Raw genomic sequence first — 27,198 nt, forward strand, 5'->3', positions numbered from 1 at the left:
TATTTTTTAACCAGAGGCCCGGTGCACAGATTTGTGCACATTGAAAGGAAATTAATTAGAAGGTGGCCTGTGGGGAAGGAGTGGGCAAGACAGACCAGACATGCCCTGAGGCCACCTTCTGCGTTCCCTCCCCAGCCGGCCATACCTGGGGTAGCACTAGGGCTCGAAGGGTGTCTGTGGAGTGAGCAGGATCCCTCTGGTAGGTGGAGTCCTTCGGCCTGGCCTGTGGGGATCAGGCTGAAACTGGAAGTCCGACATCCCCCAAGGGGTCCTGGAATGTGAGAGGGCACTCTACAAAGTTGCTGTCGTGTGGTAGCTGTTGCGTTGAACATCTGCCCCCGGGTGGTCATTGTGGGTCATAGCTACTGGTCAGACGGTTGCTTATGTTTTTTTATATATAGATTGCCAGTGTACATCATAAGTGTACATCATATGTGTTAGATGGACGGTCGGTTACTTAGCCTTTTATATATATAGATTAGTGCCCTATTGCACAGATTTGTGCACATTGAGAGGAAATTAATTAGAAGGTGGCTGATGGGGTGGGACTGAGCGAGATGGGCCAGACATGTCCTGGAGCCAACCTTCCACAGTCCCTCAATGGCCGGTGGCACTGAGGGTCAAAGGTTATCTGCAGAGTGAGTGGGGTTCCTCTGGCAGGTGGGGTCCCTCGTACTGCCCTGTGGGGATCAGGCTGAAACCAGCTCTCTGACATGCCCCGACGGGTCCCAGATTGCGAGAGGTTGGTTCTCAAGTGATGCACCCCGGAATCAGGCTCCTTCTGGGGTGCATCACCCAAGAACCGCTGCTGCCAAGTCACCGCAGCTTGGCAGCTCCTGCATTGAGTGTCTTCCCCCTGGTGGTCAGTGTGTGTCATACCTACTGGCCAGGTGGAGGGTCTCTTAAGCCTTCTATATTTAGAGGCAGTCCTCGGGTTATGTCGGACTCGACATATGTCGTTCCGTGGTTACGTCGCCATCTCCCATCTTACCTAATAATAGACAAACACGTATCTCCGCTACACCACCAGCCAATCAGGAGTGATATGCAAATTAACCCAACAAAGATGGCGGTTAATTTGCATACACAGGTGCCGAGTGGCGGGGCGTTCTGCCCCACACCCGGTCTCTCAGGGCCCTGGGCAGCATGGGAAGGTGGGGCTGGAGTGGAAAGAGGCGGCTCCGGGGCCTGAGCAGAAAGGGGCTGGGCCAGAGTGGAAAGGCGGTGCTGGCAGCCAGGGAAAGGAAAGCCCATTCTAGCACAAATCTTTGTGCATTGGGCTTCTAGTTTATTTATAAAACAAAAAAGTTCCATCATTTTGACATATGTACATATGTGCTTTATGATTTTTACCACAAGTAAAGGTCAGGAATTACCTTTTTGTTAAACTTTTACTGTTTCACTTCATTACTGCTGTGTATGTACTCCACGTGAGTAACATAGGTGCTTATGTAGGTGGGTTCTGACTTACGGTGAAAATCGCGTTACATCGCGCTGTAGGAATGGATCTGCTACATTACCCGAGGACCTACTGTATAAGAGGTCTGATGCATGAAAATTTGTACAAGAGTAGGCCTTCCTTCTCCCAGCTGCCGGCACCTGCTTCCCTCCGGCACCTGAGACCCAGGCTGCTTCCCACCTCCGGCCACCAGCAGGCATCCGGAACCCGGGCTGGTTTCCCTTGGGCTGCCTGCAGGCACCCGGGACCTGGGTTGGATTCTCTCCAGGCATGGTTTCATCAGGAAGGAGGTCTGGAATGACATCTGGCAGGATGTCCAGTTTAATTAGCATATTACCCTTTTTTTTATAGACTAGAGGCCTGGTGCATGAAATTTATGCATGGGGGAGGTGTCCCTCAGCCCAACCTGCACCCTCTCTAATCTGGGACCCTTTCGGGGGGTGTCTGACTGCTGGTTTAGGCCCGATCGCCCCCTAACTGCCCCCTTGCTAGCCTGATCGCTCCCTAACTGCTCCCCTGCCAGCCTGATAACCCCTAACTGCCTCAGCCTCTGCCACCACAGCTTTGTCCAGAAGGACATCCAACTATCGGGTCTAATTAGCATATTACGCTTTTATTAGTATCCTATCTTATAAAGTGGGAATATGCAAATTGACCATCACACTGTCACAAAGATGTCAGCACCCATAGCCATAAGATGGCGGTGCCCAATCCCCTCAGCCCCACCAAAGAAGTGAGGGAGGGGGTGGCAGGCGTGTGATGTGGCTGGACCCGGCCCACAGTCCTTTCGGCCCAGCTGGGGGTCAGCAGGCACATGGTGCGGCTAGACCCCTCCTCAGCTGCCCAGGGCTGGCCCGAAGCGCAGGCAAGCCTCGGATGGCAGCTCCCCAGGCAACACCCAAGGCACAGGCAAGCCTCAGATAGCTGCTGCCTGGCTGCCCTGGGTGTCCCACAAATGGCGGCTGCCCAGCCACTCAGGGCCGCCTGAGTCTCAAGTAACCAGGGCCAGCTGAGGCTTGCGCTGCCGGCAGTGGCAGCAGCAGAGGTGTGATGAGGGCATCGCCTTCCCCTGATGGCTGGGTTGCTTCCTGCCCCTGAGGGCTCCTGGACTGTGGAAGTGGGCAGGCTGGGCTGAGGGGCTCCTCTCCAGTGCATGAATTTTCATGCACCAGGCCTCTAGTAGATACTAATAAAAGCCTATGTGGTCGTCACTCCTTCATGCTATGATGCCCTCACAACATAATTCATCACCAGGAGGCTGCGTGCGCAGCCGATGCTCGTGGGTGGGTGGGGCTGCGTGCACGGCGCAGAGGCGGGTCCTGCAGCTCTGCATGGCAACACCAGGGGTCCCAGCAGCTCTGCACGGTGACGCTGCGGGCAGGACCCCTGGCTCCAGCCTACCTCTTTGGGGCAATCCATTGAGGAACCCTGGATGGGTGGGAGGGGCCTACTTCTTTGGGGAGATGGATCCCGGGGCTCCCACACTGTGAGAGGGCACAGGCCTCTAGTCCTAATATATAAAGAGCCAGGGTCCATAACATCCAAAATGAATGAACACCAGGCTATATGCGCAGCCGGCTCGGGTGGGTGGGGACTGGCAAGTGGGCTGAACCGCTGACCTCTCGGTTCCTCCTGGGTCACCGGTGCCATGGCGACCCGGCACTGATTGCCGCTGCCAAGGTGGGTGCAATGCGATTGGTTGGGGGTCCCTGCCATTGCCCCATGATCTCCCCACAGAGGGAGGCCCAGGCCACTGGCTCGGGGGCTCTGCAGTCGCCCCAGAGAGGGAGGCCCAGGCTACCCGGCTGGCAGCGGAGGTTGTGGCATCCCTCTGCGGGACGATCAATCGCGGGGCTCCGCGATTGCGAGAGGGCGCAGGCCGGGCTGAAGGGCCTCTAGTCCTATCTAGCAAAAGGGTAATAAGCAAATTAACCCTCCATCACAAAGATGGCGGCACCCGTAGCCACAAGATGCAAGCGCCCAGTCCTCAGCCCCCAGTCCTGGGGCCGGGGGTGGGTAGGGTTGGCCGCTGAGAGCAGGCAGCATGAGCAGTCTGGTGGAATGCTTGCTTCATCGCTGTGCCCAGCTCGAGCCGGCACCCCAGAACCAGAGCAGACAGGGATGGGGGCCGACCCAGAGAGGAGACGGTGGGCCTCCCTCCTGCCGAAGCAGTGCAGGTCCCTCCCGCCTCCTGCGGAATCTGCACGTGGCTCCCGCTGGCTCCCGGGGAAGCAGTGCAGGTCCCTCCCACCTCCTGTGGAATGAACATGGGTCCTTCCCACCTCTTGTGGAACCTGCCCAGCTCCCGGTGGTGTGCTGCAGTTCCCACTGGCTCCTGCGGAAGCAGCGTGCAGCCTACTACACGATGGGCTACTAGTCCTAATGATAAAAAACCCAAGGTTGTAACTTGTAGCGACCGATCACTACCAAAGGCTGACCAACCAGAAGTCAGTGCTGGGTTGCCATGGCGACTTTCACAGCCACTGCCACATGCTGTGGGCCCGACTGGTCGGCTCCCCCCAGCCCATAGGAGACTGGCGAGCTGCAGCTGGTGGAAAGCAGTGAGCCCAGGCTGAGCTGCCCTGTGATCACAGGGCAAAGAGCCCAGGCCGATCCTCCCGCAATCACGGGGCAAACAAGCCAGACCACGCCTGGGCAAGCCACCCCGCAATCCCAGGCGAAGAAGCAGCTCTGCTGACCAACCTGCACTAGGGACCTGTTCAGGCACGTGGCACGGAGTCTGGGGCCTCTAGCCTGCAGCCACAGGAAATCTCCCTCTCCCCAGAGTTAGGAGCACCAGACAGGTCTACCCAGCGGCCTGGTCCTCACTGAGAGAGTGAGTTCCTGCAGGCTGGGGTTTGATCCCATGCATTAGCAGTAGGAGACCAGTGCCTTTGTTATTGCTGTGTGTCCGGATTTTAATTGGACAAATGCCCAGTGTCCGGGGTGCCAGCTTAGCAAAATCTTCTAGGAGGAGAATTCTGTCTGGGTTTCCCCAAATTCCCCCAGCCCCTACTTACCCCTCTGTAAAGGCTCAGAACAAGTGAGGCCCCTTAAATAAAAATTAGAGGTCTCCAGCAACGGTGGGCCTCTCTCATCAGTGTCATTTGGACTGGATGGCATTTGAGTATTTATCTAGGCACCATGACAGAGAAACACCAGCTCAAGTCATGATCTCTGCCCTTAAAAAATTCACAATCTTATTAGAGCGAGTGGATGATAAAAGTTAATAAAATATATTTTTAAAAAATGTGTGGAAGTAGCTGCTTCATGAGTATGGCATCCCTTTCTATTTTAAAGGAAGCTGAGTTCCATATGTTATGTTATCTGAGGCACAAGACAAGGGAGGCCCTAAGTGTACTATGCTTTTATTTTTGAGTCATTATTTTTCAATGTGATTTATTTCTGTACGCCTCAATTTTGTAATAGCTAAATTACTAGGATGATTCATCTTGCTATAAAATATTACTAGAAGATCAAATGATCAGGTGACATTATTTTCTATAAATGAATACAATCTCTGGTATGCTAAAGTGATAGGTATTGTAGAAATATTCAGATAGGGAGACCTACAGGCTTGATTACAAGTGAGACTTACTATCACAACCCAAATTTATTAAGAAAAAAAGCAGGGAGCCAACTAGAAACAACCAGATATAAGCCCTGAAGGGCAAATGTAAATTGGATAAGCTTTGCTATTACAAAAGCAAGAAGAAGAAATTCAGATGCAAGAATGAAAACCACATTGCATCCACTCTAGCTGTTAACAAAAAAGAATGATAGACTATGAAAATACTTAATACAGATTGTAAAGACATTTGTTCAAAGAGGATTTCCTAGAGTAGGTGATATTTCAGTTAATTTTTTTAAATGTGAAGAGGTTAGCTAGATAAGAAAAAGGTGTAGGGGTCCTGAATTGCAGAGGCTGCAGGCGGGGATGAGGCCCCCCCCCCCCCCCCAAAGCACGGATTTCGTGCTCCAGGCCTCTAGTCTATATATATATATATATATATAAAGCCAGCAGCCATAACGCAGTAATGATCAGAACAACCAGTCGCTATAATGACCACTGTGGCCAGCGAACCCAGCCCCTCCCACTGGTCGGCCCTATCACTTATCAGTCTCTCCCACCCTGATGGGGGTGTAGCTGGCCTGCAAACCACCTGCAGCCCCTCACCCAGGCCGCCCTGCATCCCCAGTTGAGACCCCCACCACTCCATTGAGGGTGTGGCCAGCCTGAAAACCACCCACTGTCCCTCACCCCAGCCAGCCCCGCCCCCTCAAGGGAACCCGGACCCAGGACCCCCATCAGGCCAGGCCAGCCAGCCCACACCATGCACCAGGCCTTTATCCTATATAATATAAAAGGATAATAATGCAAATTGACCTTAAAGGCAGAATGATCAGAACGAGTGCTGGACCAGTCACTATGAGGCGCACTGACCACCTCTCGATTCCTTTCCCCAGTTGGCAGGCTACGATCGCCTGATGGTGAACAGGGAACTGGGGGTGGGTGGTGCCAGGCCAAGGCCCCCACCTCTCTGGTTGCCCCACACACAGAGGGCAACCCATGGCATGGGCAGGGCCAACCTCTCAGTCCCTTCTCCCAGCTGTCAGGCACTGATCACCCTATGGTGAAAGGGGAACCGGGGGTGGGTGGCAGTGGAGTGCAGGGAAAGCTGGGGAAGATGGCCCTGATCACAGGCTAGTCCTAGGGACTGTACCCACACACAAACTTCATGCGCTGGGCCTCTAGGATATATAAAAGCCTAATATGTTGTGTTCATCTGACCGATCAGTAGCTATGATCCACACTGACCACCAGGGGGCAGGGGGCAGATGCTCAATGCAGAAGCTGCCCTCTGGTGGTCAGTGCACTCCCATAGCAGGAGCACCGTTCAGCTAACCAACGGGCACCAGACACCGGGCTCACAGCTGGCGAGCTCCACTGTGGCAGTGTGAACCTCTCCCATGGACACTGCCCCTACGCGCCCCTCCCCCATCCAAACCAGGACCAAGATTGGAACCGGCATCAGGACTGACTAGGGCGTGAAGATATCGCTCTAAGATGGGTGCACAAAGACTGCATCAGAATGGCAGCGAGCTTACTGAGCAACGGCAGTGGCAGGTGCAACAGTGCTGGGATGAGCGGGAGTGGCATGGCACCTGGCCCAGACTCGGGCTCCTCTCCATCCACCTGCTGCTGCTTGTGCTACTACATCCCTTGGGGGTGTCAGATTGCTGGTTTCGGCCCCGCAGGCCAGGCCGGGGGATCCTACTTTGTGTACCGGTTCTCTATAAAAGGCCTGTGGTCATAATGCCATAATGGCGGAACGACTATATACAAATGGAGCACCTCTCAGGCCCTCTACCCACCCCACAACCCTGGGCCGCTGTCAGCGTCCGCAGAGCTTGTGAGGCATCATGGGGCAGGTCGCGGGCAGGGCCGCGGAACATGCCAGGCATTGCGTGGCAGCGGACATGGCCCTGATGGCAGGCTAGGCCTAGGGGATCCTACACGCATGTGATTTAATCATGCACTGGGCCTCTAGTCCTATATAATAAGAGAGGAATATGCTACTTATCCATTACGCCGTAATATCATGACTAATCTACAAGTGGTGGGGAGCAACAGGAGGGTGGGCCAGTGGGCGGAGAGCTACAGGAAGGCAGGCCAGTGGGTGGAGAGTTCCAAGAGGGTGCGGCAGTGAGCTATGAGCAGTGGAGAGCTACCAGTGGCAGTGGGCGGGTGGCTAGCTGAGGCAAGCGGCAGCAAGCTACTCATGCACGGATTTATGCGCAGGGCTACTAGTTCTAATATATAAAGTGCCAGAGTCTGTCATGATCTAAATGTCTGGATGGACAACCGAACAACCAGGCTAGGGTCCCTGTCAGCACGGAAGTCAGTCCTGGGTCCCGGAGGCCCACAGCGTGTGTCAGTCCTGGGTCCTGGCTGCCCATGGTGTGTGTGTGTGTATATATATATATATATATATATATATATATATATATATATGTATATGTACATGATGTATATTATATGTATATGTATACACACACACACACACACACACACACACACACACACACACGTACACACACACTGAGTGGCCAGATTATTTTGCGTTCACAGATCATAATAATCTGGCCATTCAGTGTAAATTAAGAATTAGCTCTTCCCTTTTGTGGCCATCATTGAAGTGCCAGTGGTCAAAATGAAGTTCAATCCCTTTGTGTCTTCTGACTGTCAGAAGAATTGTAAAAGACATTTTAATGCACCTTCCCACATTCACAGGAAGATTGTCTTTACTTTCCAAAGAGCCGAGACAGATTACAATGTTAGATCCACACCCATTTGAAAAGGATGTTCATAGATGATGTTCGGGTTGAGTAAGGACACTACAAAGGGCAGCAAACTGACAAAGTAGTTCAGGTTTATAGGAAGAAATATGTCGTCTACATTCAACGAGTGCAATGGCATGAAGCTAATGGTACAACTATTCATGTGGGCATGCACCCCAGCAAAGTGGTGCATGCCCACTAAAGCTGGACAAAGACTGCAAGAAGATCCTCAAATGTAAAGCCAAATCTCACCAAGTAGGAAAGGAAAAGGACAAATGCAAGGAAGAAACAATTGAGAAGATCCAGAAATAAAGTATAATCTTATACATCTTTCATTAAGAACTTAAAAAAAAAGCATCAGCTTTAATTTGAGGAGAAATGACATCTTAAAAATAATTAGTCTTTTACTTCATAAACTGGCAAATATATCAGGTCATTTTATATTTTTTGTTACATTAGATGCTACTGTAAATGATAATATTAAAATTTCTTTTTTTTTTAATGAATCTTTATTGTTCAGATTACAATTGTTTCTCCTTTTCCCCCACATATCTCCCCACCACCCAGTTCCTACCCCCCCCTTCCCTTACCTCCCCCCCGCCTGCTGTCCTTATCCATAGGTGTATGATTTTTGTCCAGTCTCTTCCCATACTCCCCACACATACACCCCTTTCCCCCTGAGAATTATCAATCCACTCCCATTCTATGCCTGATTCTATTAAGTTCACCAGTTTATTCTGTTCCTCAGATTTTTAATTCACTTGACTTTTAGATTCACTTGTTGATAGATATGTATTTGTTGTTCATAATTTTTATCTTTCTTCTTCTTTTTCCTCTTTTTAAAGAATACCTTTCAGCATTTCATATAATGCTGGTTTGGTGGTGATGAACTCCTTTAGCTTTTTCTTATCTGTGAAGCTCTTTATCTGCCCTTCAATTCTGAATGATAACTTTGCTGGGTAGAGTAGTCTTGGTTGTAGGTTCCTGCTATTCATCACTTTGAATATTTCTTGCCACTCCCGTCTGGCCTGCATGGTTTCTGTTGAGAAATTAGCTGATAATCGTATGGGAGCTCCCTTGTAGGTAACTAACTGTTTTTCTCTTGCTGCTTGTAAGATTCTCTCTTTGTCTTTTGCTCTTGGCATTTTAATTATGATGTGTCTTGGTGTGGTCCTCTTTGGATTCCTTTTGTTTGGGGTTCTGTGTGCTTCCTGGACTTGTAAGTCTATTTCTTTCATCAGGTGGGGGAAGTTTTCGTTCATTATTTCTTCAAATAGGTTTTCAGCATCTTGCTCTCTCTCTTCTTCTGGTACCCCCATAATTCTGATGTTGGTTCGCTTGAAGTTGTCCCAGAGGCTTCTTACACTATCTTCAACTTTCTGAATTCTCTTCTCTTCATGCTTCTCTGGAGGAGTGTCCTTGGCCTCTTTGTATTCCAAATCTTTGAGTTGATTCTTGCAATCCTCTAGTCTGCTTTTGGGTCTCTGTATAATATTTTTTATCTCAGTCAGTGTATGTTTAATTTCTAGTTGGACCTCATTGAATTTATCGGCCTTTTCCATGAAATTCTTGAAAAACCTTATAACCGTGGTTTTAAACTCTATGTCCAGTTGCTTGTTCTCCTCCATTTCTTTGGTTTGTGATCTGTTTCCTTGCCTTCTCATATTCTCTGCTTCCCTAAGTTGGTAGGGTAGTTTTGTGTACTAGGTGTCCTATTGGTTCAACGGGTCAGCCTCCCAGTTACTTGAGGTGGACACTCTTGGTGTACCCTTGTGTACTGTGTGTTCCCCAGCAGGAGCTACAGCAAGGGCTAGTTTTCTCCTCCTTTGCTTGGGCGGTTTTGGAGCAGTCTGACTGGAGCTGCAGTTGGTTAAGCTGCTCCAGAACAGGCCATTTATATGCAAAAGCCGCTGTGTGGAGCGGAGGTGTGTTTGTAGAATGTGCGGGGCGGGGCCTCAGGGCGGGGCCTCAGGGCTGGGTGGGGTCTCAGGGCGTCACTAGGCTGGGGCGTGGCCAACGGCGATGGCTGCCGTCAGCCGTCTCTGCCTTTCCACGTTTCCAAGTCCCTGCGCCCCGCGCTCCAGCGCAGTAAACAATGATTGCTGGGCGCCCCACTGCAAAAAAGTCACTCTCACTTTCCGACCCGATGGCCGAGAGTCCAGCTTCTCCCCGTAGGTGTCTGGGTCCCCCGAGTGTCCCCAGAAACTGGATTTCAGAGTGATCGGGAGCTTGTCTCCCTGCGGGTTGAAGAAAAGCCGCGCACCCAGCCGCCCGCCGCCGGCCCGATTCGCGTGCCTCCGTACCTCAGCTTTTCAGCGATTGTGCTTCTTTCTCTTCTTAGTTGTAAATCTTCCACTCAGCTAGCTTTCCCGTGGTTCTGGGTGGTAGACGTTTTTGTCTTTTAGTTGTATTTTTGAAATTGTTGTGTGAGGCAGCAGATTAGTTGTTTAACTATGCCGCCATCTTGGTTCCTCCCCCCTGGCGGTCTAAAATTTCTATTACCATTTGTTACTAGTGGTAGAAAAACATTTTTTCTACTATATTGACCTGAAAATTTGCAAGCCTGCTGAATTCACTTAATTTTCATAGTTGCTTTGTATTTAGAATTTTTCATATAAACAATAATAATTTCTGCAAAAAATGTTTTAATTATTCCTTTCCTATTCTGTCTTTTATTTTTCTTTATTTTTAAAATATTGTTGAGAGTATTATAGATGTTACTCTTCCCCCCATTACCTCGCTCTACCTGTTCCCACCACAGGTCTTCACCACCTTATTGTTTATGTCCATAGATAATGCATATATGCATATAAGTTCTTTGGTTAATCTCTTCCTGCTTCCTCCCCCCTTCCTCTTGAGATTCATCAGTCTGTTCTATGTTTCCATGCCTCTGGTTATGTTTTATTCATCAGTTTATTTTGTTTATTAAATTTCTTGTTGATTTATTTTGATTTTTAGATTAAACTTTTTATAGATATGTATTTATTGACTTTTTTGTCATAGTTTCTCCTCCTCCTCCTACTTCTTCTTCTTCCTCTTCTTAAAGATGCCCTTCAAAATTTCATGTAATACTGGTTTGGTGTGACAAACTCCTTTAGCTTTTTCTTGTCTGTGAAATTATTTATCTGACATTCAATCCTAAATGATAGCTTTGCTGGGTACAGTAATATTGGTTGTATGTCCTTGCTATTTATCACTTTGAATATTTCTTGCCACTCCCTTCTGGCCTGCAAAGTTTCTATTGAGAAATCAGCTGACAATTATATGGGCACTCCCTTGTAGGTAACTAACTGCTTTCCTCTCAATGCTTTTAAGATTCTTTGTCTTTAACCTTTGGTATTTTAATTTTGATGTGTCTTGGTATGGGCCTCTTTGGTTTCATCTTGTTTAGGACTCTCTATGCTTCCTGAACTTGTAACTCTTATTTCTTTCACCAGGTAGAGGAAGTTTTCTGTCATTATTTTTCTTTTTTTAATACCTTTTTATTGATTTCAGAGAGGAAGGGAGAGGGAGAGAGAGATAGAAACATCAATAATGAGGGAGAATCATTGATATCTGCTTCCTGCACACCCGCTCCTGGGGAATGGGGCCTGCAATCTGGCATGTGCCCTGACTGCAAATCACTCTGTAGCTCCTGATAGGGGGCACCCCCTGGAGGTGAAAAGGCAGCCACGGCCTATGCCCTGCTTGGGGCCACCCATCAGAAACTACAGAGCAATTTTCATATGGTTGCTACTTGTATTGGGCTTGGAAGTGCCCAGGAGAGGCAAAGCTGTAAAGCAAGGCAGGCTGCTGCTAGTCCTGGGCCTGGGGCCTCTTATTGGGTGGTATGGGGCATGCCATGCTGATGCCAGCTGCTGTTTGTTTGAGAGATTTTAGGAAGGTCTGAAATCTGAACCAGGATAGGCCATTCATATGGAAAAGCCGCTTCAAACAGCTTGGGTGGAGCTGGAAATTGGGTGGAACAGGGTCTCAGGGAATCACCAAGGCAGAATGAACAATGTGACCCAGGTTGATGGAGACTCAGCTATAGCCCCTGACAGCTCTGCAACAGGGAAGGTCTCAGCATAGGAACAAATGACCACTGCGAGCACCCTTGTCTAGGCTTAGAAAGCTTCCCCTGAGTTATTGCTCTGATGCCAGACAATCCAGTTTCCATATGTTCCTGGATCCCCCAAGACTAAATCTGTGTGTGGGCCCTTTAAGAGGAACTAGCTGGATCTCCAGCAGCCTCAGTGTCCCTTAGCCACAATCCCCGCTGTTTTTTTATAGCCAGAAGTTATAAGGGCTTCTCCTCAAAGCAATGGAACTGTGGGCTGAGGAGTCTGGTGTGGGGCTAGGACCCCTTTTTTCCCATAGAAGGCCTCTGCAGCCTAGCTATCCCTTCCAATTAAAAAAGCACCACAGATTGATGTTGGACCAGCCCATTCCATGACTCCATCCCTCCTACCAGTCTCAATGTGCTTTCTTCTTTAATTCTCTAATTGTAGGGCTTCCATTCAGCCAGATTTCAGGCAGTTCTGAATGATTGTGGTTCTGAATTTTAGTTGTAATTTTGATGTGGTTGTGAGAGGTGGCAAGTACTGCATTTACCTACACAGCCATCTTGGTTCTTCTGATCTTTTATTTTTCTTTCTTGCGTTAATCCTACAAAAGATTAAGTGAAAGTATTAGAGATGGATATTCTTGCCTTATTTTTGATCTTCAAGGGAAAATGAATATCTTTCCCCATTATGATATTAGTCATGGTTTCTGAAATTCTCTTGTATTCCTAGTTTTCTGAGAGTTTTTTTAAAAATCATTAAAGACAGTGGATTTTGTCAAATACTATTGAGATGATCATATTTTTTTTACTTTTCATTTTCTAATATGAATACATAGATTGGTTTTTGAATAATAAACCAACCTTGTATTCTGGGATAAACCCGTTTAGCATTATGTATTATCTTTTTAATGGATTGCTGGATTTGATTTAGTAACTTTTATAAAGAGCAGTTTGTGGGTCTATGTCAATCTGTAATTTTAATTTTTGTGATGTCTTTGTTAATTTTATATTAGGATTGTGTTGATCTTATAAATCATTTGGCAAGTGTTATCTAATCCTTTTTATATAGTTAAGATATTCAGTAAGTGTGGAATAAATGTCACAGTTGGGGTAGAAATAGGCCTTTTTTCTGCATTGCTCCCTGTTCCATTTATGTTAACTTATGCATCTTCCCTCGTTCCTGCAACACCAAGAATTACAACTCACACAAAGTATTCATGAATATAGAATATGTTATTTAAGAGCTGGGACAGTGGTAGATCTCGGAGGAAAGGATTATATTACATACAATAAAGAAAATCCCAAATACTATCTAAAAGATTCTCTTCTCAATTATCTTTTTTGTTCCAACTCCTGATGAGGGTGTTTTCTTTGTTCTTCCTTCATATGGCACTTATTTTCTTCTTCCTTTGTTTTTCTTTATTCTTCCACCTCCCTTCTTTAGGAGATAAAATTCTTATTCTTATCCAATGGAGAGTAATTGTGTCGTTCTCTATGAAATTTTGACCCCAAAGAAACGTAAGTCCTTAATGGCTTACCTACAGTTCCATGCACATTATCCCAAATAGAGATAATTCACTGTTTAAAAAGAATTCTGCCAGATGATAAGAAACACTTAAATTTACTATATAAATAATTACCTAAAAAATATATCAGTGTGGCATGATGGTGTTTCAGGAAATGTGTACTGGAATCTCTCCTTCAAACCTTACAATCCTCAACAACATTGCTCTGAAATACCTAGGAGAAGAAAATACTTTCATTCTGCTCTTGATTCTTAATGTCACCTAGATAAAATTTGGATAATCCCTGGCTTGTCAGCTGAGCACAGACAGAGATACTGTCTACTATAAGGTTAAGATTGGTTCTGAAGATTCTTTGATAGTTGAAGAGTGACTAGAGTAAGGGCTAGCATTTGAAGTCTTAGATATATTCTTAATGTAGTGGCAAGATCTCTTAACTGGGAGACCTAACCCTGAATTCTATGCTACTTCTATTATTCTGTTGCAAAGTCTGGCAAATTTCTCCATCTTTTGGGCCAGGTTTTCTCAGACATGAAGTGAGGCTTGGATATTTAAATTTAGAGTCTAAAATTAATACTAAAAAGAATGTCCAGTTCTAAAATCTTAATGTGCTTATATTAGGAAGATATATACCTGAACCTTGCCACAATTTTATGCGTAAACACTTGCATATGTAATAGTGAGGAAATAAAATCCAGGAAAGGCTAGAGTTTTCCTCTTGTTTGACTACTTAACAGAGTCACTCTTGGTACTTCTTGTCCTTTTCTCAACCTCCTTTTTTTTTTAAAACTGCAGAACAGAAGTTGATTTGGGGTATACTTAATCTCAGTAGGGAATAATTCTCCCTGTAAGCCATCTTATTATATAAGCCACTACTTTAGTAACTTAGCCTCTTTAGTGGGAAATAGCTAGAAAATGATAAGAAATCCAACAATAAATGTTCCTAAACATGTCCATACACTGTTATAGCAGAATCTGTTATAGTGAGTACTGATTTAGGACTCACATTCCCAGCCCACTTCTTCCCACATATGGCCTACTCTTCTCTCTGCTTTATAGTTGAGGTAGGGAAGAATGTCGAGTGGTAGTCTCCTGGGAAAGGCAGGCCATACTAGTGGAAATTGCTTTAGAGTTGGCCAAACCTGGGCTTGAACTCTGGCTGTACTTGCTTGATCTTGGGCACATTATTTGCTTCTCTAAGCTTCTGCTTTCTCCTCTGTAAAGTGGGATTAATAGCATCTATTAATCTCAAATAATAGCAACAAGGAAAATTTATCCAAAGGTATTTATTATGTGTGACATAACAATAAATTTCGGTTTCTTTCTACTAATATTTTCTGCTATGGTCTTTAACAATATGGCTCCAATGCAGAATTCTTTTTTTTTTTAATATTTGTTGAACGTCTATTATATAACAAGAGATTGCTTTAGGTTTTGAGGTTACATTTATAACTGAAGCAGGAGCACTGATCTTAAACATAGTAGGCAAGTCACATATCTAAACAGAGAGCCCTGCCCCATGTAGTAAGTACCTGTGCTAAGCTACAGGGGCAGCATGAAGGAGAAAGAATTAGCTCTCAACTCCCTTTACCCTTTTGCTTTTTCCTCTCTTCCCATTTAATCTTTTTCCTTCCTCTAGTCCTTCCTTTTCCCAGAGCCCAGAGTGACAGATGGGGAGTAGAAAAGTCTTCCAGTTTCTTTTTCTCTCCACCTCAAGCCCAGCGTATGGGAACATTATACAGGGAGCCATAAAAAAGTTCTTTCTTGTAGCACGTTTCAGGGTTTTTTCCAGTGACATCATGGGCCATCTGGATTTGAAGACAGCAGCTTCATCCAGAACACACACAAACACTCTCCCCTGCCAGGCCCTGCAGGCCTGCCCTCCAGGATCAGGAACGCTATAAACGTCCTGTAAAGCTGTCTTTTTAATAGCCTCCTCAGAAGCAATCTAAGGAAGATGGCCTTTTCCTCCTGCAGTCCCACATGTGGCAGATAAAGTGGATTCTGAGCATAGAGGCCTTGGAGGAAAAGGTGAGAAGTGAGGTTCTGAGGTTTCTATAAAAATATCATACTGCCTCCTGTTGGGAAGAAAGCCATTTTCCAACAGGAAACTTGAATTTAATCTCCTAAACATACCCAGTTTAGATTAGGTACACATTTAATACTGATATGTTTTAGGAATTGTCCTGGTATTATTTCAGAAAAAATAGTTACAAAAGCCACAGTACTGGAGCTTGGTCCTCACGTTTGCCCAAATAGAGAGAATTCAGAAGTGGAAAAGATGAGGCTTGATTTTGCTCTGTCCCTGAACAATCTAAAAAACTAGGCATGATCCAAATGCCTATGGACTGATTCTCTTCTATGAACTAGAAAAAAAGAATCCTTCTTCTCAGATGAGGTATGTCCCATTCCATAGAATTGGTTGGTTCTATATCCAAAATAATATCTCACCTGCTTCTTCCATCTCCAAGGCCACTTTCCTGATCTAGCCCTTCTTATCTTCCACTTGAACATTGGAATTACCTTCCTAATTGGTCTCCAGTTTCTCTTCTTCCTCCTTTCATTCAATTCATCCTTCACACAGAAGCCAGAGGGTCTTTAAAACTCCGAAGTGCACTATATTTTCATACTTAAAACCCTATAATGGCTTCTTCTGTTTCACTTAACATAAAATTCAAATTTATAATAGTTTGCAAAGGCCTGTGTGATCCTCGCCCCCATATGCAGCTTTAGCTCTTCCCAGTCTTACCTACTCACCTTTCTATCCATATTTCTGTTCTAACCCCATGATTCTGCAGGCCTTGGGTTCTTATCACTAGAGGCCCAGGTTGCGAGATGGTGCAGGCCAGGCCGAGGGACCTGAACAGTGCATGATCAGGGCCGAGGAGGGACGCAGGAGGTTGGCCAGCCAGGGAGGCACCGCAGGAGGGCTCTAGGGCGTTTCCGGCCCATCTCGCTCAGTCCTCATCAGCTGGACCCCAGCAGCAAATTAGCCTACCGGTAAGTGCGTCTGCTCCCTGGTGGTCAGTGCACATCATAGCAAGAAGTTGAGTGGCTTTAGTGTATTAGCATATTACACTAAGATTGAACAGATGACCAGACACTTAGCATATTAGGCTTTTATTATATAGGATTTCTATTTAGAGGGCTTTTTCTTCTACTCTTACTTTCACCTCTCAGCTTAAATAGCACTTCCTCTATGGCCTTTGCTCACCCTCTTCCCCAGTTATTTTCTAACAGTAACTATTATTTTATGTCAGACCATATACGTTTGTAATTGTATACTTAGGGTGTTTGTTGACTATATTTCTCACTTCTTGTCAGCAGGAACCATGTCTGTTTTATTGTATGGGGAACCATATCTCCAGTGCCCCATGCAATATAGGTGTACAGTAAGTGTGGAATGAGTGTGGAAATGGGGTAGAAGCAGAGTCAAGGAAGTCATCAGACCTAGAGCTCACATTGCCTGTGCCCAAGGATGCTTTTAAACATGAATTGAATGGGTCTCACCCACACTTCACATCCTCCTCTTTGCAGGGAAAGAATGGTGTCATCATAGGTATGTGTATCATTGCCCCAGACTTGGTGCAAGGAGGAATGGGGAGTTGCTAATCAATGGAATTAAAATTTCAGTTATGCAAGATGAATAAATTCTAGGGATCTTCTAAATAGCATTGTGCTCCCAGATGACAACACTATATTGTACAGTTAAACATCTGTTAAGAGGATAGATATTAAGTGTTCTTACCACAATAAAAGAAAATAAAAGGAAAACATCTCTAGCATACTGTCTCTTAGGGATCCAAAGAAGATCAGAGTTAGACACTAAAGGTTAACTTTGGTTATTTTCACACTTATTTTGAGGAATTAAAAGGATTTTAACTTTTTTTATTACACAGGAAATCTAAAATATCAAGTAGATAAGTGATGAATTAATGGGTTCATCAGGACAATGAAATCTTTATTATTTGATGGAAAACACCCTTTTGTTTGCTGAAATCCTAAAGCACTTCTGTAGAAGGTACTTTGTAGTTTGAGAAGAATCACTTGGAAACCAGTGATGTACTTCGTGAACACCTTATAGCTGTAGAGTCATATTGAGTTGTCTCTACAGCTGAGCTGTAGAGTCATATTGAGTTGTCTCAGTTTACAAAGGTAGCTGGTTGCATAATATCAGTTTTACTCTTGCATTTCTAATCTTTATACACTCCATGGTGTGTCTCTAGAGCCACTGCACCTCAGCACTGATCCTTATCTTAAAAATTGCTTCTGTTATGTTACAAATTTTTATCTCTGAATGGAATTACTAGCTGGACATTTGCAACAGCATGGATGGACCTGGAGAGTATTATGCTAAGCGAAATAAGCCAGTCAGAGAAAGATAAGTATCACATGATCTCACTCATGTGATGTGGAATCAAACAAAATAAAGTGATGAACAAAATAGATTCAGAGACATAGAAGCACAGAATAGACTATTGAACTTTGGAGAGAAGGCAGGGAGGGGAGGGTGGGTGTGTGGGAAGAGGTCAACCAAAGAACTTGTATGCATATATGCATAACCAATGGACACTGACAATAGGGTGGTGAAGGCCTAGGTTGGGAGGCGGGGGTGGGCTAGAAGGGGGTCTAGGGAGGCAAAGGGGGACATGTAATATTTTCAATAAAGATTTTTTTTAAATGGGGAAGAAAAAAAGAATTACTAGCTGGAACACAGGTGTCCTATCAAACTTATTGTTAGTTCCATATATGGATACTAGGAAGGCATTTCCCTGCATAACAAGTAATGCCACTGGGGTCATTAGGGCAGAAGGAAGGTGCTTTTTTAGTACCTTAATAACTGCATGACCAGGGCGAGTGGGCTGCCTATAACAGCTATCATTAGTAGCTCATCAGAACAGCCCTTTGAAAAAAGAATCTTTTTAGCCAATATTCATGCCAAATGAGTTACCTGTATCCCCACCTAGTCTCCCTTCCTATAGTGGACACACCCTAATGAGCTCTTGTACAATCCCTAATCCTTAAATGTAGGTGGAACCTATGGTTTTATTTTTGCCAACAGAACATGGCAAAGATGATGGGAAAGTCACTCCCTGGCTACATACATAATATAAGACTTCATTTTAACACACCAGAGAGAGATTCTTCTGCTGACCTTGAAAAAGTAAGGTGCCATGTTGCATGAGAGCCTGTAACAGGCCCGTACACATGGCAGGGAAATAAAGGTTGAAAGCAACCCCTGGCTGACAGCCAACAAGAAAACAGGGACCTCAGTCCTAGAATCATAGCAACTGAATTCTGCCAACAACTATGTGAATTTGAAAGAGTGCGCCAAGATACAGAAAGGAACTCGGTGAGACCATCTCATGGGAGGACCCAGCTAATCCATGCCTGGACTCCTGACTCACAAAAAATGTGAAATAATAAATGTAGTTTTAAGCTGATACATATGTGGTAAGTTGTTATTCAACAGTAGAAAACGAATGCACTTCTCTCTGGGCTCTGTCTAACCCCTTCACTAGTTCTTTCGACTTCCTCTTATTTAGAAGAATCTTGTTTCATTAATTATCCTCTCATTTTCCTTTATATTGGAACTTTCCTTCTAAATTGGTACAATTCCCCCTCAACAAATGAAATATCTCACTTCTCACAAATCAAATTGTTTTCTACTTAAATGTTTATCTAAAATAGAACTTTCCTTGAACTCCCTAACTCCTTCTCTAGGGAAGAAACTAACACAGTATTTCTGTGTTTCCTTGAATGTCACTGTTTAAAGGAAGAGTCTTTCTGTCTTCTATTTTCTCACTTCCTATCATTCCTCAATCCACCAAAGTCTAGCTTCTGCTCTCACTACTCTTCGTGGGGAAATGAACTCCAGACACTCGTACTGTATCACACTGCCTAATTAGCTAACGGTTAGATGACCCTAGGTGCCTCAAACTAAAATCTATAAAATAAACTCATATCTTCATACTCTACATTAGTTATTTATTGCATAATATTTTCACAACATATGACCCCCAGCTGTATTGGCTTAAAACAACTAACACTTCTTATCTCACAGCTTCTGTGGATCAGGAATATGGACAAAGTTTAACTGGGTGACTCAGGTTCTCTCTAAATGTTGACAGTTAGGTGTGAGCTGAGCCTGTGGTCATCTCTTGATGGTCATCTCTTGTGGTCATCTCTTGAAGGATCCACTTGTAAGCTCATTGCTTTGGTAAACCTCAGAAGATTCACTTCCAAACTCACTCATGTGAATTGAGAGTCTTTGATTGTCTAGAGACATCAGTTCCTTACCACCTTGCCATGTTGACCTCTTCAGTGGGTTTCTCTCAACATGGCAGCTGGCTTTGCTCAGACTGAGGAGAGGAGGGTGGGGAGAAGAAACTGATAAAAAGGACAAACAAGACAGGAATCACAGTCTTCTATGTAATGTTGGAAGAGACATCCCATCACTTTTTTCATCAAATGGTTCGGCCTTTACTTCCTCATTCAGGGGGAGGGGATCTTTGGGAGCCATTGTAGAGGCTTCCTACCACACACCCAAACTGTCTGCCTTCCATAGTCTCTATCTCTGTTTATGGAATCACAGTCCTTTCAGCTGTCTCATCCAGAACCTTGAGAATAATCCTTAACCTTGAGAATAAACATTTTTGTACTATTCACATATATTATTTTTCAATCCTCACAAGCTATGGAGTAGGCATTACCACCATTTTATACATGAAGAACTGAGTTATGGAAGTGAAATAATTTGCATGAGTTTGCTCTAAGAACCTTATATAACAACTAAAGGCCCGGTGCATGGATTTGTGCATTGATGGGGTCCCTCAGTGTGGCCTGCGGCGATTGGGCTGAAACCAGCAGTCCAACGCCACCTGCTGCTCCTGCTCATCCCGGCCCCGCTATGCCTACTGTCACTGCTCATTAGGCTCACTGCTGCTCCACTGGTCTCTGGGCTGTGGCGGCCAGCTATGAGCCCTGTGTCTGGCACCTGTTGGTCAGCTGAGTGGCGCTCCTGCTGTGGGAGCATACTGACCACCAGGGGGCAGCTCCTGCATTGAGTGTTAGCCCCCTGGTGGTCAGTACACATCATAGGGACCAGCAGAATGGTCGAATGGTCGCTTAGGCTTTTATATATACAGATATATTTTAAAGGGCTTTATAAACTCTAAAGCACTCTACAAATATGAGTTATCATTATTATCTTTTGCTTTTGTTTTGAGCCTCTTCGTCTCCCCAGCCTTCTCCCAGTTCACTCATGCTTCATATAGAAACAGGGGGAAGCATAATTCCAAGAAAAGGGAGGGAAGGTAATAATATTAAATGGCTTCCAAGGGATCTGAGCAATGGATTCAACAGGCTGGATCAGTCCAGTTCACCAAGGTGGCCATTCCCTAACTGGTCTCTGGGGCCCACCACATGTTACTTTACAGCATGAGAAAAGCGATGACACAATTTAGTGTTGGTGTTCTGCCTCATCGAAGACATGGCATTGTCATTATTCATTTTGGAGACAGCTTGCAGTACAGAAAGAAATCATGTCAGACAGAAAAGGAGAGTCTTTTAACATAGTTTTATCCTGAGGGAGGGAGAGGGAAAAGGACCAGAACAAGTGGGCAGTACTGACTTCTGACTTAACCCCTCATTGGCATTCTTCAGTCTGACCCTGAGCTGTCATCTTCCACCTGTGAGGAAGAAGCAGTGGGAAAGTGATACTTTACATTACTTCCATGATTTCTGATTTCTAAAGTTCTTTTATACAGTCTTTTCTCATAATCCCCATAATTAATCATGAAGGAGACAGGGTAGCTACAATTATTTTTATTTTACAGATTAGGATTCTCAGATTTATTGAGTTTGAGATTTATTGAGGGGCCTGGTTAATATGAAGTCAAATGAATTGAGTGCTTCTTTACAGATTATTTTTTGCATATATTATTTTATTAACTGTTCACTATAAAATTGTCATACATTATTGTTATCCTCATTTTTCAGATGAGGAAGTTTTTTAGCCTAAGGAAATAAAGCTTCTTACCTATGGTCCTGCTGCTAGTATATGGTAGAGCTGGATTTGATATTAAAGTCTTTTAATTTTTTATCTCCCAAATTCTTTCCAATAAGCAAATGATATACTTAAAGAGAGTAAATTTTGAGGGCTAAGTCTGGTGACCTAAAAGAGAGGAGAAGAAAAGAAAAATAAGGAGCTTATAAAAGATTAGCAAGAAGGAAATAGTATGGGGAAGAGAGAGGCAAATGTATCATTTAGGAACCCATCGGGATCCCCAAAAGTCATTATTTTGGATTTAAGTTCCCAAGATAGGATAGGATGATACTCCCAGGTAAAGCATGAAGGAAGTCAACTATGTTCTATTGTTCAGTCCCCAAGTCATAATCTCAGTCCTAAAAAGGCCCCCATGGAACATGAGGCCAATGAGAATAATTCCTCCAAGGAAACCCTGAAACACAAGATAAAATGTACCTTGGGTTGACTGTTCCCACATCCAAGGAAGGTGAAGGTATGGGCAATTACACAGTTTTTAGTGCCTACATTTACCAAATAAATTTAGGGTCTAACTCTCGCTTCACCCCCTCAACCTTTTTGCTTAAAACCAGCCCAAGAAAAGCCTGCAAGGAAAGACTTTATTTTGTTTTCAGACTTTAAACCCCAGGGAAGATAGACCTTGTTCAGACTCTTAAGGCTCTAAACTATAAGTGTGAAAATAAAACAGCAGGTCTAAATGTAATCATGTGCTTGAAGCTAAGCAAAGGCCAAACTGAAAGCTTTTAAAGTGAAATCCCTTAGTGCACTGCAGCTCAAAAACATCCCAGCGGGTCATTCTGTGTTCTCCAAAAATATTTGCTGTAGGCTTGAAGTCAGATCTGAAAACTTGTTGCTCAAACATGTAATACTGGAAGAATATTTAAGCTACCTGGCCATGTGGTTGAACCTTCAACTAGCTCTGCTTCTCTCACTAAAGGACCCCAAAGACTCTGCCTTTGCCTTAAGTCACTGCCACACCTCCTGGGTTGAAAAATGATATCCTGCCTTCATTTGCTGATGAGGAAATTGAGATGTGGGCTGGTTCAACTCCCCAAGACCACACAACAAGTCTACAGGAGAGCCAAGGCTGGGCCTCCCTTAACCAGCTCATGCTCACAGCCACACTCTCAGGCCAAATCTCAGCTTCACTCACCTCAAAAAGGGGAATTTAAACACAGCCTTCACTCCAACATCTCTCCCAGGCCACCATTTTATTTTTTACTCCTTTTGCTTTTCTGAACAAAACTATTTCCTCTCCATCAGCAATGTGCTATGTGCTGGTGCAGTACTTGGAGGGTGTTACGAATTTTGTCCTCCAACCTTTACATTCATATGTTGAAGTTCTAGCCCACCAGTATCTCATGTGACTATTTGGAGATAGGGTTTTTTAGAGAATAAGTTAAAATGAGGTCATTAGGGTTGGTCCTAATTCAGTATGACTAGTGTCTTATAAGAACAGACACAGACATAGAGAGAAGGGAGACCTTGTGAAGACACAGGGAGAAGACAGCCATCTATAAGCCAAGGAGAGAGATCTCAGAAGACACCCACTTTCTGACATCTTGATCTCAGACTTCTAGCCTTCAGAACTGTGAGAAAATAAATTTCTGTCATTTAAGCCCCACAGTCTGTGGTGCTTTGTTATGGTAGGCCTAGCAGACTAAGATACTAGTAGATGCTAAGATATTAAGGAAACTTTGTCCAGATAACCCAGATCAAATGGAAATGCAAATTTTAGTTATTTGAGTCAAAGTCACTCTTATGGGAGAGAAAACATTTTTATGTATAGAACTTTACCCTCAACTGACATTTAAAAAAATATTTTTTTTATTGATTTCAGAGAGGAATAGAGAGAGGAGAGAGGAGAGAGGAGAGAGGAGAGAGAGAGAGAGAGAGAGAGAGAGAGAGAGAGAGAGAGAGAGAGAGAGAGAGAGAGAGGAAACATCAATAATGAGAGAGAATCATTGATTGGCTGCCTCCCACATGCCCCGAATTGGGGATTGAGCATGCAACCCAGGCATGTGCCCTGACTGGGAATTGAATCATGACCTCCTGGTTCATGGGTCAACACTCAACCACTGAGCAACACCGGCCAGGAACCCTCAAATGACATTTTAATCTTGGTATAGTAAGGTTAGACAGAACCCTTGACACAGATTTGAGCGGGGGGGGGGGGGGGGGGGGGAAGAAGTCACAAAGGTGGCAGTAGTGTAGGTGGAAGTGATCCCTCAGATGAAGATTTAGGGAGCTGATGAGGTTCATTATACCCCAAAGTCTGATGTGCTTATCTCCTCTCACACACTTCAGAGGAGGACAGGTTCACAACTACTCCTCTTGAGTGGGCATAGATGTGAGTAGGTGCTACTATCAATACCATTCCACAGATGAGGAGGCTGAGGAAGAGGGGTCAAACAACCTGCCTAAGGTCACATAATAGTGGCAAAACCAGAAATAAAACTCATGCAGTCTGTTTTCAGAGTCAGGATGGAATGTTAAAGTTTTATCTATACCTGGGTAAAGCAGAAAGGGTGCCATGGCAAACTAAGGACCATTTAAAAGGTCAGCTCGGCCAGTGTGGCTCAGTGGTTGAGAGTTGACCTATGAACTAGGAGGTCACAGTTTGATTCCCAGTCAGAGCACATGTCTGGGTTTCGGGCTCAATCCCCAATAGGGGGCGTGCAAGAGGGAGCCAGTAGATGATTCTCTCTGATTGATGTTTCTATCTCTCTCCCTTACTCTCTGAGATCAATAAATATAGCATCTGTGCACCCACGACAAGAGTTGCATTATTTACTATAGCACCCAAAGTTTTTCAGCTTCTGTGGATGGAATCATTACCTTTAGGAATTTGTTTCATCAATTATGAATCATTTTCTTGGGAAGGGTTTTGTTCATACAGATCCTTGTAAGAAATACAGTCCATTGAGGCTGTTGGGTTGTTATACACTAGAAATTATCTGTAATCCCAGAACAATTAATCTTGGTTCTGAGTTGGCATTCACTGATTTTACCAGAGAAAAAGAACTCAGGTGTAAGAGATATAGTCAACCTTAATGGAACTTAAATGTATTGTCTGAAGGTATTATCATGATAATAGTCAGAGTTGTATCCCAATAATATCTGTATCATCTTCTGTTATAAGGTCATTTTTATTCATTTAGTAGTACACCAAGAAGAAAGTTAGTAAAAGCATTCAAATGAGTTTGGAAATTAGAGGCTTCAAGATATCTGGACAAGGTTGGCCAGTTATGAACTGTGATCCAAATGTGGCTCACTACTTGTGTTTATAAATAAAGTTTATTAGCACACAGCCATGCTTATTTAGTTTGTGTATAGCACAGTGGTGTGCTGGAGCTGGTTCACACCAGCTCATGAGAGCAGATTGGTGAGTATTCAGGAATCTTTTAAGCTGGTTGTTAAATGTTTGGTAGCTTGAAATTGATCATTGTGAGAGTATTTACACTCCTCAAATTTGCAAATATTACAAAGCAGAGCTTTCTTTTTCCTTCCCTTCTCCTCTTCATTTCTTTCTTTTTCTTCCTTTCTTTACTGCCTCCCCCCAGAAGTAGTTTACCAGCATATTACTAAATGTATATATTAATTTACCAGCATATTACTGAATGTATATAACATGAGACATTAAATTATTGTGGACCACATAAGAACAGTTGATTAATTGGTTTACTTTTCATTTAGTTGTGAGATGTGGCTTGTGAGTGCCATGCTTGAACAGAGCTACTCCCTAGCCTAGCAGTTTGCAGGTGAGAGGAACCATAGAGAAAACCATAGAGAAAAAGAAAACCGTAGAGAAAAAGATTTCCTGACTTTCTGGGGTCTACAGGATTATGTACAAACTGAAGCTCCCTCTTAAGAGTGAAGATGACAGAAATGCCCAAGGCCTCAGGAATAAATCTCTAGGGTGGTGTGTGTGTGTTATGCAGACCTATAGTGCTCACAGAGCAGTGTGACAGAGAAATGAAACTTGGGAGTATCTCAGTGAGAGAAAGACTAGTCAGAATGAGCAAGGGAGTGAGAGAGAGAGAAAGGGAAGATAATATAATAAAAATAATAGAATGAGGATGGGGTAAACTTCAAGGGAAAACTCAGTGATAGTAATCATCTGGAATGTTATACTTCACAAAAGGAGGAGAGAGACAAATTTCTGGGTCCCATCACAGACCCATGGAATGATGACAGGGGTCAAGGAAGTTGTTTAACAAGAGCCTCAGGTGATTCTAATCATGGAGGAAATTTGGGAAAAATGAGTTGCTATATGTGAAAATACCTTACAATATAGTAACAAGGACATAATTGAAAAAAAGTTGAATGAACGAACCATCTAATGACCAGGTGGTATTCAATAATTACAAGTTTCTTGGCACAATCATCCTCTTATGTATTCAGGGAAATAGTATTAATACCTGTTACCTCTCCACACTTGGAGGAGGATTAGTGTCTGTTAGTGGAGTTTGCTCTGAGCTCTCTGGAAGGTAAGTGCTGTGTAAACAGCAGCTATTAGGTTTATTAGTTCATTGGAAGTAGGCAGGAAGGGTTGAGAAATATTTGTCTCAGAAAGTTACTCTCTGAGTTGTGTGCTTAGGCTGTAGCTGTAAGAGGATAGGCTCTGTTGGGGAAAGAGCAGGAGGGAAGAGCAAGGACTGCCGTGCCCAACAGTTGATCTCAGCGCTTCACGACCCAGGCAGTGAAGAGGCAGAGCCATCCCCACTCTGGAGAGCAGTAGGTCCTGTCCCATTGACAAATGATTGCAGGAAGAAAGGATGCCTGGGATTTCCAGGTGAAATAATCTGGTCCCCAGGAAGAGGATCATTTTTTATGGTCCGGAACACCCCACTGACAGTTGTCTCTGGGGTGTCGTGAAGAGGGATGAGGCTCAAAGATAGGCATTCTGGCTTTCACCTTTCACCATAAGCAGCACATGATGGGCGGGTGAAGACTGCTCACACCATGTTCTGCAAGGGTAGCTCTTTGCTTCAAAGAAGGTTTTAAAACATCTGCCAGTGGGGAGAAAGTCTGCTCTGAGCAAGTGCTGATAACCAGTGCCTAGGACAGACATTCTCCCTTCTCTGCCAAATTCATTCTTCACCTGCCTCCAAACTCCAGTTAAGAACCCCTGCCTCTGAATGCCTTCTGACTCTTCCTGCCTGTTTTATTCTCTTCTTTGGATTCTATTCAGTTCTTGGAAAATAGCTCAATTGAGTGGCAATGGAACAGTTTAAAAACCATGGATCTGAAAGCCAGCCTTCTTGGTTCCATGTTTTGAATATTTCACATTATTATCTGTTTTTATATAAGATTGTCTGCATATATTTTCACTTCCTTGATTACTAATACATCATTGCATAAAGAGGAACAGTGTTCTTTACTTGCCTATGGCCCTCTCCTAATGGAACAGGCAAAGTTGATTCTTCATTATCTAGAAGGGGCATGATGTTGACAACTCCTAACACCATATGATTAAAAACGTGATATGCTTAAAACTCTAGTTGTTTAGTTTGGTCTGATATTACATTAAATGTTTCCATAAGTTTCCATACTGGCTAGAAGATAGAGAATAGTTATCAGAAGCATCCTGTAGAGTGGAGAGAATCTGTGACTAAAATGTAATTGGAAGTTTATGTTGGCAATGGAAGAGTTACAAAATGAAAAATTCACTTGAATATCAAGAATTAACAGTAACAGGACAAGGCTTTCTCTGGAAAACTTATAATAATAATAATAATAATAATAATAATAATAATAATGAAAGATTTAAAAATGTAGG

At 44.2% G+C, this 27,198-nt stretch overlaps 1 pseudogene; it reads left to right on the forward strand.

The window, feature by feature from the left end:
- The first annotated feature begins 7,674 nt into the window (after positions 1-7,674).
- On the forward strand, positions 7,675-8,113 carry LOC129147968 (60S ribosomal protein L26-like; annotated as a pseudogene).
- Positions 8,114-27,198: the final 19,085 nt, after the last annotated feature.

This window comes from Eptesicus fuscus, chromosome 22 (assembly GCF_027574615.1).
Source record: "Eptesicus fuscus isolate TK198812 chromosome 22, DD_ASM_mEF_20220401, whole genome shotgun sequence".
NCBI classification, from domain to species: Eukaryota; Metazoa; Chordata; class Mammalia; order Chiroptera; family Vespertilionidae; genus Eptesicus; species Eptesicus fuscus.